Source organism: Larus michahellis, chromosome 24 (genome assembly GCF_964199755.1).
Source record: "Larus michahellis chromosome 24, bLarMic1.1, whole genome shotgun sequence".
In the NCBI taxonomy this organism is placed as follows: Eukaryota; Metazoa; Chordata; class Aves; order Charadriiformes; family Laridae; genus Larus; species Larus michahellis.
The window spans coordinates 1,897,002-1,914,326 of NC_133919.1; the positions used below are offsets into that span (position 1 = coordinate 1,897,002).

The 17,325-nt window shown below is 43.3% G+C and overlaps 1 long non-coding RNA gene across 1 annotated transcript; it reads right to left on the reverse strand.

The window, feature by feature from the left end:
- Nucleotides 1-9,612: 9,612 nt before the first annotated feature.
- Nucleotides 9,613-13,118, reverse strand: LOC141734698 (uncharacterized). The gene is made up of 3 exons (XR_012584571.1): nucleotides 12,997-13,118; nucleotides 11,533-11,683; nucleotides 9,613-10,621 (listed from the first exon to the last, which is right to left on the reverse strand). It is a non-coding gene; the product is annotated as an uncharacterized LOC141734698 (long non-coding RNA).
- Nucleotides 13,119-17,325: the final 4,207 nt, after the last annotated feature.

A 17,325-nucleotide genomic window follows, 5' to 3' on the forward strand; every position in this document is an offset into this window, starting at 1 on the left:
CCACTGGTGGTCTGAAGAGGTATATAAGAGCGCTCTGAACGCTTCAGTTCCATCGACGACACCTCTTCTTCTACACTTCTCCAGTCCTGGTGAGTTGGATCTACTTCATTCTCTATGTGAACCCTAGGAAAAAACTTTCAGTATTTAACTGAGGACTTAGTCTTCTGCAGAAATTGTGATGCTAAGCAATGTTGTTTGCCTTTTTTCATAGATTAATTTTTATAGTAATTTAAATATATACCTGTATAGGCACAGCTGATGAATTTTAAGACTGGATTTTCACAGGCACTTGGATCAATTCAATATTGTTGGTTAGCTCCAGAGCTGTGCATTATAATCCAACAAAATCTAGAAGATGAACTACTTCCAAAGACACATAGGCTTTGGCTTTTCTCTCCATGATTATCAGTATTTCTAGAGCAGCAGAAAGTACTTTGCGAAGTACCAGGTGTTAGTGCGTACATGTTCAGAAGAAGTGTAAGAGAGATGAACTGGAATCTTTCTAAACACTCTTCTTCTACCCTTTCTTCATGCTTGTGAAAGACATCAGATCTGCAAGCTTTATCCTTTTGGCATTTGGGCATTGTACTGATGCTTTATCTCCTACTGCAGATTTAGCTACATCACAAAAGATGTCTTCAGGAGGACAGCTTGTGAGCAGTAGATGCTACTCACCCTGCGAGGTTACCTGCCCAGAGCCATGGGTGAACGCCTGGAACCAGCCCTGCGTCACTTCCTGCGGGGACTCCCGTGCCGTGGTCTACGCACCCCCCGTGGTCGTCACCTTCCCAGGCCCCATCCTCAGCTCCTGCCCTCAGGAGAGCATCGTGGGCACCTCATTCCCATCACCCATTGGGGGATTTCCAGGGCCAGTGGGCGCTCTTGAATCAGGGGGCTCCTATGGAGGAAGCAGTTCATTAGGGATGGGTGGCTCATATGGTGGGGGCAGTTCCCTGGGCATGGGGGGCTCATATGGAGGTGGCAGTTCCCTGGGCATGGGGGGCTCCTATGGTGGGGGCAGTTCCCTGGGCATGGGGGGCTCATACGGAGGCGGCAGTTCCCTAGGAATGGGGGGCTCATATGGAGGGGGTAGCTCCTTTGGCTCTGGGGGCTCATACGGAGGAAGCAGGTCATTTGGAAGCTCATACAGAGGCAGAAGATCCTTTGGCTCCAGCTCCTACGGTGGGGGCTTTGGGGGCTCCTGCGGAGGAGGCAGCTCCTACGGTGGGGGCTCCTTTGGAGGAGGCCGGTCCTTTGGTGGGGGGAGCTCTCTGAGTGGTGGGGGCTCCTCTGGCTACAGGAGGTTCGGTGGAGGAAGCTGTGGCTCCGGATATTTCTGAAGGGTCAACGTCTGGCGCTGCAGCAGCCCTGGGCTGTGCTGACCTGGCAGGGGAAGCTGCCACCCGGTGACGTCCAAGCAATGGACTTTGCATGGGGCAGCATCACTTCCCAAAGCCCTGGGAAACATCCTTTGTGCTCTGGGCGCCCCTCTTCACCAAATGTATCCTGTGCTTCTCTCTCATTAAAACTATGTTGCATCTGTATGTTTGCCTCACGTTTTCTTTCTCATCTTTTCACCTACAAACCACTTTGATTATGAAACACATTGTCATGAACCAGGTGACAGCTCAAAACTTTCTGTCCTAAGTCTGTGGAGAAGGTGGAGACCTCAGAGCAGTGCAAAATGTTGCACCCTGTGACACATTGCAGGATTCTCCTGCTGAACTGGAATTCAGCTTCTTTATGGTGTGCGATTACCTTACGTCCTAGCTGCAGAGCTACATAATGACTGCAATCAAATTATCTAATCGTTTTCAAATTGAGCCAGTTTCTTCAGTCCTATTAATGTTTTGCTTGGAGCTGATGAGTTTCTTGTCTTCAGTCATTAAACAAATCACAGCTTAAAATTCCTTAACTTTAAACACGGGAAACTTTAGCAATTGCTTAATCGTGTGAGTATCCTCTAAATTCTTTTATTTTCTAGCTCCAAAAGCCATCAATTAAAATTTTTGTTATTTCCATTTTCACCTTAGTTTTAACAAAGAGATAAAAGTCAGATTTCCAAACTGGAACCAGGAATCTATGACAGGGACATTCTGTGTTCTGGCTCTGCTTATAGTCCCTGTGTTTCAGTTCATTCTTCTTGACTTTCTGAACATGAATGATTCTGTAGTTCAACATGAAGTGTAAAAAACCAAAAAAATATTTTTTTTAAATATCTTTATTTGGTTCTTGATCTCACCCCATGTGTTTTTCAAGTAACATCAAATGGAGTAGAGCCAGGTTTTAACGCATCCTTAGCATTCAATGGATTTCTCTTGGAGACTCACCGATGGGTCCCCTTGCATTTCTACTCCCAGCAACAGCTGCGGAGAACACCACCACAAGGTGTTATTTCTGGTCCTGTGTCACTCATCACTTATGAAAGTCTCTCTTGCACACCCCTATGATGTGAAAGCACATTATGCTGTCATATAAATGCAGCCCTTTGATGGGGCCACTGTCAAAAGAAATTCATAAATGTCTTCAGGTATTCAACACTGCAAGTTCAAGGTGACAAATTTCAGAAATCAAGTAAGGCTTATGTGGTTGATTTGCTTTGGTTACCATTCGCAATCCCCAGATAAATGTATTTTTTTATTGGTTTGCATTCTTTAGGCACTCTTGGTAACTTATTTAAGTTGTCTAAACCTCAGACGTCTCCAGGGAACCATGATAATTCCTATAAACAGATTCAAAATGAAATATGGTGACAGAATGGATGAACAAAAAGACTCCTTCGAAGAGAAGAGTTGGGCTATACCAAAGAAAGTAAAATGAAAAAGAAAAAAAAAAAAACAACCAAGAATTTCCAGTCTTCAGCTGACCATGTCTCATCCCTTACACTTTATTTTCCTACACTTTCCCCCATTGGCCAGGGAGAGATAATATTAAGCAGCCTGAGCTCTTCTGAAAAAGTCTTGTACATGTGGCATTTTAAATATCTCATCTCTTATTTGACATGAAATGAAACAGCTGCACTGATAAAAAATGGTTTATTTGAGGGTTGTCTGTAGCAAGTGACTTCTGTTTGCTATCTGTTCATACCCCAGCACAAAATATTGAGTCATCAGCTTCGGAAACCTTCGTGCCCTACAGAGAAGCAATGCTGAACTGTTTTGTGTGCTTAAATTTTGAATGCTTCATTCAACCACCCTTTTCGCAACACCTTTATTACTTAAGCAATTATTATCATATTACCATAAAAACACATAATTGTTGCTCACAGGCTATGTAACCAGCTCTAGGAAGCTAATGAGCTAGTGGAAAGGATGGGACCAAAACGGTCTTGTGGAGAAAGAAAAGCTGAACAAAATTCGATTATGCAGGAGGATTTTATTACAAAGAGGAAATGGGATACACTGCAGAATGAGGTGGCACACAACACAAAGTGACATGTCCTCAGTGCAAGGGAAGGGTACAGCATTCACTGCCTACAAAGAGTTCATTTTCCACCAGTTATTCTTCTCCTGTCACAGTTTTATTGACAATCTCTGTGTCAGGCCTTTCAAAATTTTTTCTTCTTACACTGGCACAATGAAAACAGGGATCTAGCATTGTGAGATGATTAACAGAAGCTGTCATTAATAATAGACAAAGTGAAAAATGCAAGGAAGAGGTGTGGGCCCAGTTTTCAGAGGTACCGAGCAAGGGTGGCTCCCATGGCTGATGCAATGGGCTTTCGCCATCTCTGAAAGCCAGCCCCAGCTGATGATCCAGATCTTGCATTTTCACCTCCTAAGTTGTTGTGCAGTCTGCAGGTGTTCGGGCTGCTTTAAAATGAGCCACAGCTTCCAAGGCGGGAGCCATGGCTACTCCTGTAGGACCGCCTGCTGTAGCAGCCCCCCAACCCTGAGGAGCCTCCATACCCAAAGGAGCCCCCAGACCCATAGGAACCCCCCATGCCTGAGGAGCCTCCATACCCAAAGGAGCCCCCAGATCCATAGGAACCCCCCATGCCTGACATGCCCCCAGATCCAAAGGAGACCCCCATCCCTGAGGAGTTCCCAGAGCTGAATGGGATCACAGCACCATAGGGCTGGGGAAACGATGTTCCCACAATGCTCTCCTGAGGGCAGCTGCTGATAATCGGGCCCGGGAAGGTGAGGACAACTGGTGGGGCGAACACCACAGCTCTGGAATCCCCACACGATGCCACACAGGGCTCAAGGCTGCTGCTGTAGGCACAAGGTTGCATGCACGTCACCTCACAGGTGGGCAAGCACCGGGAGCTGATGTTGCCATACATTGTTCTCAGGGTTTGAGGTGAAGCTGGGAATGAAAACATACAGTCAGGAAACCATCACAGCCAGGTGCCAATGGGTGCCCATCACACCCATGAGAGCAATGGGGTTAGGTAGGCAGATTAGATCCTTGTTCACGCTTCTTACTCCTCTCTCAAGCCCTCCTACCCTCTGATCCCTTCTCTTTTTCCCTTCTTGGCCCTATGGAAGGCACCTAGAACTTTGTTTATTCAGTAGGGTTTAGCTTTATATTTGCACCTCAAGTTTTGAAAGACATAAGAAAAATAAAGTAACTCTTAAAATTCTATCTTTAAATGTAAAATTGCTTCTTACCACTGTCTACAAGTTACTGCAGTGAGTTTCCTATGAAAAGTAAGATTTCACTGCGACATCTTATTGCTAAAATCACAAAATACAGACACAAGAAAGAGTCCTCACCTAAAACTATCACCACAGAGACATGACAGATATAAAATTATTAGCTTAAATCAAACTCACCTGGACCACCAAGACAGGTAAGTCAGGAGAAGTTTTTAGGAGACTCCTGAGATGTTCCCGCTTTTATACGTTTTTTCAGCAGCTCTAGGGATGTGAGGCACCTCATAAAGTCTCTAGCACTTACCAAACTATGGGTTTTCTTTTCTGAGTGACTCCTCTAATATCTGTAATTATTTTCATAGTTTCAAATTAGTAAATCATCCCCAGCCCTACACAATATGACTCTCATATCATAAATTTGGGCTTTCTATTGTGTTGAAATCATACAGCCAAATTCCTGTGCATTCTGCTGACTGCACTGGATTTACAATGGAAACCGACTGACCACTGCTTATTCTTTTTTTGCTATTGATTTACCAAGTGGCCCCCAGAAAGACCAACCCTGCAAGTCTGCTTTCAAGAATGATCTGACCTTGACGCTGAGCAACATGAGATCACTTTGAAGTTCAACCTCATTTCTAAGTTTGAGATCCACCTTGGAGCCAAAAGACCTGGTGATCTTTGGGTATGCCCTTACACGGTCCTCACTGTCACCGTATCACATCAGCAGAACGTCCCAAAGCGAACTTTGATACATACTTGAGTAAAATTACTCAGAGGGCTCAGAGCTTAAAGGAGATGCCATGTGTCACTTCAACGCCATTTATCTGTGCTTTGAAAGACTTTTTTCAGGGCCTTGTCCTGGCCAGTGCTCAAGAACAATTTGTGAGACCCGATTCTGTCATGGTGCTGTATCATCCATTTGGTCAATAGATAAAGGCGGGGTTGCAAAAAATGCTGACCCCCCCCCATCCAAGGTGGGGTTGGACAATACCATTTGGGAGGTATTATACCTAAATCTAAGGCTTACAAATAAATTGTGGAACTGACAGAGCAGTAAGCCACCTTCCTTAAAGCCATCAGAGAAGTAAGCAGAGAGATCAGCTGCTCTTTTAGTTGGAAACACAATGATGCCAAAAGGGTTTTTTCCTTTAAGTTTGAGACAAAAGGAAACTGCTGGGTGTTGGATGCCTGTCACTCAAAGTAAGGCTGCAAATGGATCACTAATTATGAACTGAAATGAAAACAATTACAAGGCTTAGAACAGTATATTTTTGTTGGTAAGTGACAATAATTTCGTGAATAATAGATGACCTCATATCCTTCCCATTGTCTAAGAAAGTGTATAAAAGAGTAGAGAACTAAGAACTCTTCTATTCTTCCAGCTTCCCTGACTTACTCCTCCAAGACAACCAGGTAAGTGTAACTTCATTGCACTTCTTTGTAGCTACAGATTACTTAAAACTTCTTTTTTATCTTGCAAAATGCTAGCAATTTTAGAAAAGCTGAGATAAAGAGAAGAGTAGATTTAGCATGGATTCTTGGAGAAGCTGGGGGAAAGGGAAGAACAGGGTGAGGAAGATTCTGATACTTTCATCTGGAGACTTCGTGAAGTTACAGGAAAATCTTCCTGTAGGGCTACTTTGAAAAGAGAATGAATGGGACTTTCCAGAACAAGTAATTGTATAAGGATCGGGTAATTTAGTCACAGAGAAAAGAGTAATATTTTTTGAGAGGTTCAAAAGAATAAGAGACAGAGACGGTACACAGAGGAAGAAGAACTGAGAAGCTTTAAAAGGGGTCAGTCAGGAAGGAAACAACAGGGAAAATGGACACTGTAGGGGAGGGTTGAACTGGGAGCTTATGAGCAGCTGGAGGAGAAGGACAAGGTGCACCTGGTTCATGCTGGGAACCTGTTGGCACCTGACTGTGATGGTTTGCTGACTGCATGTTTTCTTTCCCAGCTTCACTTCCATTCCCCAAGAATGATGTCAAACAAAGTTAGCTCTGAGTGCTTGCCCACCTCTGAGGTGACATGCACACAGCCATGTGCCTACAGCAGAAGCCTTGAGCCCTGTGTGGCATCGTGTGGGGATTCCAGAGCCATCGTGTACCCCCCACCTGTTGTCATCACCTTCCCGGGCCCAACTCTCAGCAGCTGCTCTCAGGAGAGCATTGTGGGAACATCGTTTCCCCAGCCCTATGGTGCTTTGATGTATGGGTCTGAGGACTCCAATGGGATGGGGGCCTCCTTTGGATCTGGGGGCATGTCAGGCATGGGGGGTTCCTATGGTTCTGGGGGCATGTCAGGCATGGGGGTTTCCTATGGATCTGGGGGGTCCTTTGGTCCTGGGGGCATGTCAGGAATGGGGGGCTCCTTTGGGTATGGATGTATGTCAGGGATGAGGGGTTCCTATGGATCTGGGGGCTCCTTTGGGTATGGAGGCTCCTCAGGGATGGGGGGCTGCTACAGCAAGAGGTCCTACAGCAGCCGTGGCTCCCGCCTTGGAAACTGTGGCTCATTCTAAGTAGCCCGAACATCTGTGCAACAACTTAGGAGGTGAAAACGCAAGATCCGGATCCTCAGCAGGGGCTGGATTTCAGAGATGGTGAAAACCCATTGCATCAACGGGAACCACCCTTGCTCAGTACCTCTGAAAACTGGGCCCGCGCCTTTCTTCCATGTTATGCCTCATCTTCTATCAATAGCAGTTTCATGTGACGGCTTCTCTCCTTAAATTCTTGTTAGTCTTGTACTATGAACTTTCTGGTGGAGTAAAAATGCTTCGGAATTTGCAAGTGGGACTTTGCTGCAAAAATTTCAGCTTTACCTTGTGATGTGCAGTGTGTTATTTCATCGACACGGATGGTCTAGCTGCCTTTGGACTATGGAATAGACCATTAATGAACTACACCATTCCAGTCTGTGGCGCTTATTGCATGTCATATTAAAAGTCTTCTTGAATCATATTACTAGCTTTATGGTTTTCCTTTTCTTCCATTCTGCTTTGCAAACTAGTTTTAGTGAAATTGAACTCAGTGGGAGTCCAAACAGGAGGTGGAGCTCCATGTATGTAAAGGGAAATAGAATTCAATGCCCTCGTGAGTGGCTGCATAAAAGCACTGGTCTCACTGTTTTGTCTGTGCAGGGAAGTATTTCTACATGTTTTAGTGTCTGACCTGGAAGGAGTCATTCCCGAGTACTCAGTTCCATTTGAGAATGTTTTGGATAATGTGGTTTGCAGAAGATGGGGAGTAGTTGTACCTACATTCAGCTTCATGTGGCTGTACTCGCACAGTATTAAGAGGACCAGAGTCAGTGGTTTTGAGGCTGAGCCAGGAATGTCTATATAAACTGCTGTGACATGACTTCAGTGAAGGTGATGCCTCACAACTTACAAAGGTGAGCTACAGCCCCACACAGTTCTGACTCAATAGGCTGAGGAACGAGACATTGAGTAATGAGAATGCAAATTGCTGGGCCGTTGCTGACACAGTCTTCTTGGTGGTGCACAAGAGCGAGGTCAGACGTTCCTGAGCTGAGACCAAAACTGGAGTAACAACAGCTAAGAAACTCCTTCAGTACTTTGGGACCCCAGTGCGTGTACATACACACCTCTGCACGTGTCTTCAAGCAGCTGAAAATACCAATTCCTCACTAGGAGGAAGGATTTATACCCAAATAAGAACAATCCTCCCTTTTTAACAATCAAAATATATATTATTAATTAAATCTATGGATTATGATCCGGCTAGCAGAACGCCATTACTTTGTTTGATAGGCTTCTCATAAAGTAACGCCATTACCACTGGGTGATATAATTACAGCAATATTTTGTTAATGTTATGGTGCAGCACATTGCATGTGTAAGCCCATAATATGAGTAGAGCTATTTGAATATTTCTCCTAAGATTTTCTGATTGAAATTCCTGTTTCATCAAAAGGTTTGCAGACATATCATCTTAGAGATCCGTTAAAAGATATCAATGCAAAAAAAAAAATATTTAAAACCAGGTGCAAAGTTGTGGGGGGAGAATCTGCTTCTCAGACAGTTCTGGCAATGATTGTGCACAAGACACTTTGTGATCCTTAATTCTAAGAGAGCACAAGGGCATCCACGTAGCTGTTGCCTGAGGGATCCCATGGTGATGCTTAACAAGCTCCGATCATTTACTGCATAAGTGCTTCAATTAAGTGAACAAACCACAAGGATTAAGACAATCAAAGGAAGGAAATGAATGTTTTGCTTGGCACAGCAGCACTCACTCAGCCTTCGCACAAGCCCTCTCTTGTCACTAAGAGCAGCACAATCAAAATGGCTCCCAAAAAAAACCACCAATACAGCTGCTAGGGTGAATTTCTCAGCTTACTTCAAGGCATGTTGCAGGGTGCAAGATTTGTAGTCTCATTCTCAGTCGCACACAGATAACTTCTTCCCATTTCTTTTGGCTCTGCCAGCCTACAATACTCAGATCTAGGCTAACCCATTTCCCTTAGCAGTCTGTAAGCAGATAAACTATTTTACCATCAAGGCTCGATAAATCAGCACAGTTTTGCCTTCTGATTGAGTCAGGACACATGCAGTCATTTTAACCTCCACTGAGGGTTAAAACAATTTCCTTTGGGATATTCAAGGAAAGACTGGCAATGACCCTGAGTATCTGACCTGGCTTCTGTTACCTTGGTTTTGAGTTAGAGCTGTACCAGACCATCTCCACAGGTTGTCCCAACTGAAATTATTCTACAATTCTGTTCTAATTAGTATGTATGCCATGATATAGATCAGAAGGGGAGAAAAAAATACTCTAATTAAGTATTTCTGAAAAATTATATTGGTCGTACAGATGAATTAATTCTTCTCTGATGACAGTCCTCGATTAATGCATAAGAATTGATCCACAAAGTTAACTTCTTTCAAAGCGGTCTGTAACTAAGAAACTGCAGTGAAATGAAAGCCAGAAGACAGTGACATGATGCAACAGGGCTTTAATACAAACAAAAAGTGGAATACATTCTTGCAGAATGAGGCGATGCAGAGACAAAGAATGTAATTTCCATTTCAACAAGGACTACAATCAGTTCAGAGGAGCACAGGGCTCACAAGACATTCTTCTTTCAGCTGGATACTTTCACAGTCAAGTCCCATTACTTGTTTTACTCTCTTCAGGTTCAGAAAGAACAAAACATAACGTGAGCAAATGACAAAGTGAGACAACATTGGCATCTTAAGCCTTAGATAAAACATAGCGCAAATAAATCCCAAGCAACCCCAGCTCCTGCTACCACTGGCTGGAGCAGAGGCTGCTTGTTAAGTCTGATTTCCAGGTCTGTGTGTCAACTACTAGTTAGTATCTTACTGTTCCTTCAGTCATGACTCTTTCTTAAAGATTTAAAAAGGCCCATAGTTTCCATAGCGATACCTATAGTATCCTCTGGAAAAATAGGGGAAATAATTTCTACCAAATCCTGAAGAAAATGAGTTTCGGTAAAAACTTCCCAAACGGTAGATTCCACCACCACATGAGCCCTCCCCACCATATGAGCCCCCTCCGATGCCACCACAAGAACCACCTGAACCATGGTGGGACCCCATCCCATAGGAGCTGCCTCCACCACAGGAACCGCCAGAGCCCATTCCTCCACCGCCAGAGCCCATGCCTCCGCCACAGGAACCGCCAGAGCCCATTCCTCCGCCTCCGGAGCCCATTCCTCCGCCTCCGGAGCCCATTCCTCCGCCTCCGGAGCCCATTCCTCCGCCTCCGGAGCCCATCTGACCTTCAATTTCAGGAATGGCAGTTCCCACAATACTTTCCTGAGGACATGAGCTGATAATGGGTCCTGGGAAAGTCACGACAACAGGTGGCGCGTACACGATTGCTCTTGAATCTCCGCATGAGCTGACACATGGTTCATTCCAACAGTTGACATATGGTTGCGAGCATGTCACTTCACATGGTGCAGCACAGCGGGAGCTAATGATCTGTCCATAGGTAGACATCTTTCCAGAAGGCAAGTCAACCTGAAAGGCAGAGAGTGCACTAGCCTGGTAAAGTTATAGCCAGAGGAGTGAAAGAACAAACTGTGTCATAGTAAAGTGGGTTGTGTAGATGTGGTGAATGATACTCAGATCAGCAGATGCAGATACGTATGTCCAAGTCATCTACATAGAACTTAAAGAGTTAGTGATTAAAAAATATAAAATAATAATTTTTAAAAAAAATCACCATTTCCAAGGCACTATCTATTCTACTCTAACGCTGACTTGTGCATTACAAGATCTCACTAACCAAGCGAGATGAATTACTGGGTAGAGGTTCCTAAGTCTACTCCCACCCCTCTCTAGTGCTCCATTTTACCCATAGCCTATTACGAAAATAAGTTCTGGAAAGCGTGTCTCTGTCCTTTTGGAATGTCCCGTCTCCATAGATAGATGCTCAATTCCTAGGAATTGCTACCACCCACATTTTTTAATCTCTTATTCATTTTTACTGCTACACGTGGTGATGTCTATATCCATCCCATTTGCAAGTTACAGTTTCCAAGTAAAATGTTTTAGAGATTAAGGTCCTACCCTAAAATTGGGTAGGATCTATAACCTCATATTAATGCTACCTATAAATCCAAATCTATAATTATGAACGGATTCAGTTAAATCAGACTTACCCAGTCACCAAGAAGAATAAGTCAGCAGAGGCAGCTACAGAGACCTGAGTTACGAGCACTTTTATAGGCTGTCATAGATAATAGAAATTGGGAGATACCTTTACGCAACCGTTCTCTACATCTTGTGAAACAGAATGTTTTCCCCTGGTGATGCCTGCCTTTGTTGCAACCATTTTGATAACAGCATATGATTATTAGATAATTTCCCATCCCACACAGCAGGATGTGTGCACTTCACACATCTTGTCTTTTTGCTGAAAAACTCACCAGAAATTGAGGTTGGTTTTCTCTTAAAAACTCAATGCTTGCGAAGGCAGCTCAGAGATGGATAAACTACATGCTGCTAGTAAGCCCAGGATTCCAGTTCATCATTCATCATCTTGGGTAATAATAACCAGTGGCCTTCTGGAATTTTCCTCTGTAAAAGTAGGAGATCTTTTAACATTAAACAGCCATTAGACTCCATGGCCATTGTGTACTCACTCCAGGGGCTTTGGCACTGGAGTTTATGGCTTGGGACTGTCCTTTGGACAGATGTTCTCCTACATGACTGTACAATGTCCGAAGTAATTAGACAGCAAGAGATACCAGAGCAGTTCCCAGACTCTCCTGTGAGCACTAGGATCAGGCACAATAATCCAATTAGAAATTCAGTTACGGAGAAGCACCCCTCTAAGCTTTTACAATTTATTATCAGCTCCTCTTCCCAAGGAATCATGTCCTTCCAAGATGCCTTCAGGATAAACACCAAAAAAATACTAGTTACTATGAAGAAATTGAATTTTCCTTTCTGAGTATGCTTGATGGAGGCCAATATGAGGGGAGGAACAATGTACATTACCTGTGGGCCTAGAGGATCCAGAGGAAACACTACCTGAAGTACAGGTCCATAATCTCACCGCGACTAAATTTGCAAGGCCTGACGAATACCAATACTGTGATTCACATAATCACATTTCCATAAAAAAACCCTGTTAGCTACGTTCTTGTGGCAAATTATTAAAACTAAAGCTAAAAAAAAAAATACATATTATTTTATTTACATTTCATGACCGTGAAATCAGTATAATGACCAGAGGAATGTATGTAGCTGATAGAGATACGACAGCAAACTGCACAGAATAATATGACTCATGTAATTTGTGGGAATGAGAAGTAACTAATAATTACAGTGATTGACAGCTGAAGCAATTGAAGGAGTTACCAAAACAAATATTTTATAAAAGTTCATAGGGACCTCTTTTTGAGGTTTTTTTCCAGTGTATAGAAAACTTGTTCAAGACGCACATGCAGAAAACCTCACTGGCTGGAACCATCCACAGTTTGCTTTCTGTAACCGATGCTTTCCCCTGGCAGATTTAAGTGAGGTAGAAACCAGTAGAGCAGACACAGTCTTTCAAGCTCAAACTGTACTCAGCCCTTATGCTCTACTGATATCCTTTTAAAACATAAGATACAAAACTGCAAAAAAGTCATTCAACATCCCCTTTCACGTCACCTGAACCTCAGCTGTCTTACATCAAAGAATTCTTTTAGACCTAGAGAAATAGATATCATCCCTCACCAGGTGAAAGCTAAATACCACTGAAAACACAAAGGAAAAACATCAGGGATTTTGTATTTTCCTCTAAAGAATTTGTTGCTTTATATACAGAGCAACAAACCAACGTAAAGCAGAACCTGGCTGAGGAATCCCAGGCTTGGTTCTTATAGCTTTAGATTTAAACTCACCTCACATAAAGCAATATTGAAGCATTATCTGAAAGATTCCTCAGCTTATTTTTTCTAGCATGTTGTTGTTGGCGGCAGCTTTATTGATTTTCTGGTTTTAGAAATCCCAGTACTGTGCTCTGATCCTTACACAGCTGCTTTGCATACTAAGATTAAATCTTGAAGAGGAAGCTGGTTTAATTGCTATTGCTCTCACCTGTGCCAAGCTATAATTTTCTAAATTGGTCTGAAAGCTCACTTGTATGAAAGGAAATAGCCTCTATTATTATCACAGATTGTAGCAAAACATTATCTTTAGCCTTCATTTTTCCACAGATTTTATCACAGCAATTCCAGGCAGAGAGTGCTTGTAAGAGAACAACAAACACCACATAGCAAAATAAATAGGCTAAAATATGGGTATCAAGTGTGCAAACTTCAGGCTGCTTTGGATCCTGGCAAACCATATTTTGACATAGGTTTCCAGCGCGGTCTGAGAGCTGTCACCTGGAAACCTATTTCCAAAACTGCACAAACTGGGGGGCCAATATTACCCAGGGCTTTTTGGGCTTGCCTAATTGCAAGACTGAAGGTGAAATAAGGAACGAAGGGACCAGATCACCGCTGTCTGCTCTTTCATTATCTGTGCTATTGTATTGCTCAGACCATAGCAACATCTCAGCTTTGTACTTTTATGTTCATTGTAAGTTGTGCATTACATTTTCTTGATTCCCTTTGTTCACTCCTATTAAATATATCTTTAAATATATATCTTTTTTTGTTGGCGGCCTACTCCTCTCACTGCGTCTGGAGCTGTTGGAGATGATTTACTTAGACGATTCTATTGTAAGTGTAAGAAACCTCATGACTGTGGGCCAAGTAGAGCACAAGACAACAGAAAAAGAAAAAAAAAACCACAAGAAAGAGTCTAGATCGATAATAGAATTTGTAGTTTTCCAGAAAAACTGATGTTTCCACCAGTTCCCAAAATCAAAGGAACTTCATTTCTTCTTAAAGCCACACCCACATCCACCTTCCTTTTCTCAGGTTTTCTCTTATATTTATGACAATCTTCTCCAGCAACCGTTTCTTAGAACTTAAAATCCCTGCTTGCTTGTCCTGTCAGTCACTCAGTAAAACAAAACAAGTCATTGTGCCTGAAAGTTGTGCTTGGTTGTGTAACCCTGTGGTTGCCACGGAAGGAAGGGGGACGTAGGGGTTAGATGCCGCTCCAGATTGAGATAGCTACGCTTGGGTGTTTGAAAATACGCGTCTGAGTTTCTCTTACAGTCAGCGGACACATTTGGTGGAGCCTGGAGATCTACCCATGTGTTCACCTTTCCATAAATGTTTGCATTTCGTCAAGTGGGCCCTGGAAGATTAGAAACCCCACTGCTATGGAGACCCTGTATTCAAGAGACCCTGCATTCAGCCACCACTGTGTGCTCCAGTTTCCATTGGCGCTAAAATAACTTCCTTCTATTTTTTGCCCTTTCCACACTCCTCACTGAATCACCTTTCAGCAAATTTCACCCTCATCCCAGGGGGAGTTCATACTCGGTGACCTCAGTCTAGTCATCTCCCATTTGCATCCTGAATATTTACTCTCGTCTCTAAACATTTAGTAGCAAAACCCAGCTCTCTTGTTATATGGATTTCCTCCCTTATGGATAAGTTTGGTTACATTTTCTAGCTACGGTGCAACAAAATGTGGTGATTAAATAATTATACAGACAAATAATTCTGAACTGAAGAATTGTTCCCCACCACTAAATGAGATTTGCTCAGAGTTTAGGAATAATTACACTAGTGCAACCTTACCGGGCTTCTTTCATCTTAAAAACAAAACAGAACTAATGTTCTTCAACATACGAGCTCTGCTCTCCTCAATAGAAACCTGAGGGTATGTGAAATTGCAGCCTAAGGTGTAACAACAGCTTGCATGTCTGTGTATAGTTTACCTTTGTAACAAAGCTAGCCAACGTTCACCTCTCAGGCTGCACAAAACATACCCATCACCCAAGCAGGTTTTCCAGGTCAGACCCACCTTGCATAACCAGTTGCAGGACTCTGAGGGCTACTGGGTCATCTGAAGTCCCCAGCTGTGGGAAGAGTTGATGTAGCAGCATTGATAAAGCTGAAGGGTTGCTCCATAGCTCACCCCACCCCACCCCTGAGGAAGACATTTGTACTTTCTTCTCCGTGTTTGAGTTGCTGTAAAAGGGTGAAGAACCTCAGTAGAGAGCCAAGAGGTTTGTAGAGGTGCGGAGGACACAGTGATGTGCACTCACTGCAGTGGCAATTGTGTATTTAGACAAAGACAGCCTGGAATAACACTTTTGTTCTGTGACAAAGTGGGAGAAAGGGGTGTGGTATCAGCTGGGCCTTCTTAAAATACAAGTACGGTAGAGATGTGTATAGATCTGTTTCTTAGTAAGGTGGGTGCTCACGAGTCCAAGCTTTGGCTTGTTTAGAGTGGAGTACCATGGCGGTTCCACCCTTGCAAGTAATCCATTTTTAATACTTAGTACTCACAGTATGTGCTGATACTGCCAGAGTGGATTCATATTCCTGTATCACTTCATGGCTCGCAGAGGTGTGGTGCTAATATCCAATTTAATAATCTATTAATTCTAAAGCTATTAATTAAATCTCCATTCTGGCTCATTACCTAATTAAGCCTGCTAATCTCAGCAAGAAAAACTGGCAACTAACTTTCAGTTCCTTCAAGGCTATTAGACTAAATGAGAGCTGATCTGCTGGCTCAGAACCCTGTTAAATGAATTTATAGTTCAGCTTAGAGACAGAAAAGGCTCTTCTCACAAAAGAAAAAGGGAAAACAGAAATCTGCTACCCAGAGGAAATATCTGAATTATGGTGCCAGGTCCTCTTTTGTTGCAAATATCTGTATAGAACTGCTTCTTCCAGCTCAGGTCAACAAAGCTAACACTTCATCCTGAGGAGAAAGCTGCCCCAAAGGCCAGTGCACTCCTACCGCACTCCTGGTAACTCATGTCACAACTTGAAAAGGGATTTAAACAGTAAAAGCAGTCCCGCAACAGCACCTCTTCTGGGCGTCACATGCAGGATTCATTCTGCCCCTTTTCCTGTGTCTGTCCCATGCCTTGGTCTCCCTGGCCCCATTGTAAATTTAGCTAGTGTGCAATATTGGTTTTATAATGACAGGTTATAAGAAATAAGACTAATAATAATTAGGCGTGTCTAAGTCTTAGATCCACCCTTATGTATAGAGTGTCCTTAGACAGGTTAGGTGGCTTTTGGGCACCAGTTATCCCGTAATAAGATGGTAATTGTCTGTGCCATATGGGTGTAAAGAAAAAGGTTTGCAAGAAGCAGTGAGAAGATGATGTGGGATGTTATAAGGAAAATGAAATGTGGCATCCTACAGAATAATTGAAACAGCTGGGGAAGGTGGAGGAACAGCTGGGCTCACATACGCAAGGCAATGTGGGGGGAAAAGCATTGAAACAAGGAGTGTAAAAGAAAAGGGTGAAATGTGTCTGTGGGAAGTCATTAAATGGCAGGCAGAGGCAGAAAGACCAAGAGTGAAGGCCAAACTGGCGGAAAGATGCAATAGTGATAGGACAAGGGGGAATGATTTTAAACTGCAAGAAGGGAAATTTAGATTAGATATTAGGAAGAAATTCTTGGCTGTGAGGGGGGTGAGTCCCTGGCGCAGGTTGCCCAGAGAAGCTGTGGCTACCCCATCCCTGGAGGGGTTCAAGGCCGGGTTGGACGGGGCTTGGAGCAACCTGGGCTGGTGGGAGGTGTCCCTGCCCAGGGCAGGGGGATGGAACAAGATGGTCTTTAAAGTCCCTTCCAACTCAAACCATTCTGTGAGATACTGGGTTTTTTGCTAGGCTGTTAATGCCTTGAGATATGGCTAAGGCAGATGAGTAGAGTATATTGAGGGTTCTTTGAAAATGTGATGCATCAGTACACACTGAATGGACCCAAATGTTGTGCCTGCATTTCAAACAACAGAGTTCACTATGGTGAACAGGATGGATATTATGCACAAATTTCTCTGAAATGGATCAAACTCAAAGTTCCTAGGCTGAAAGGCTAATGGTTTTTCCCTAAAAAGCCTCAGCATGGCTCTTGGAGGGCAGACTGTCTTGTGCAAGCTGCTTTATTCTCAAGAAGAACCAAGTTAGTGGTTTTCAGGCATGTGATTTTTTATTCTATATTTTTCTTAAAAAGGAATAATTTGCAAGTCATCTTCAGCAGGTGAAAATCACTTCCCAAATCCCGTTGTGCAACTAGATTATTGTTAAACTCCTTGAACTGCTGGACTGGATGGGGTGGAGATAATGAGTCAAGACCGGG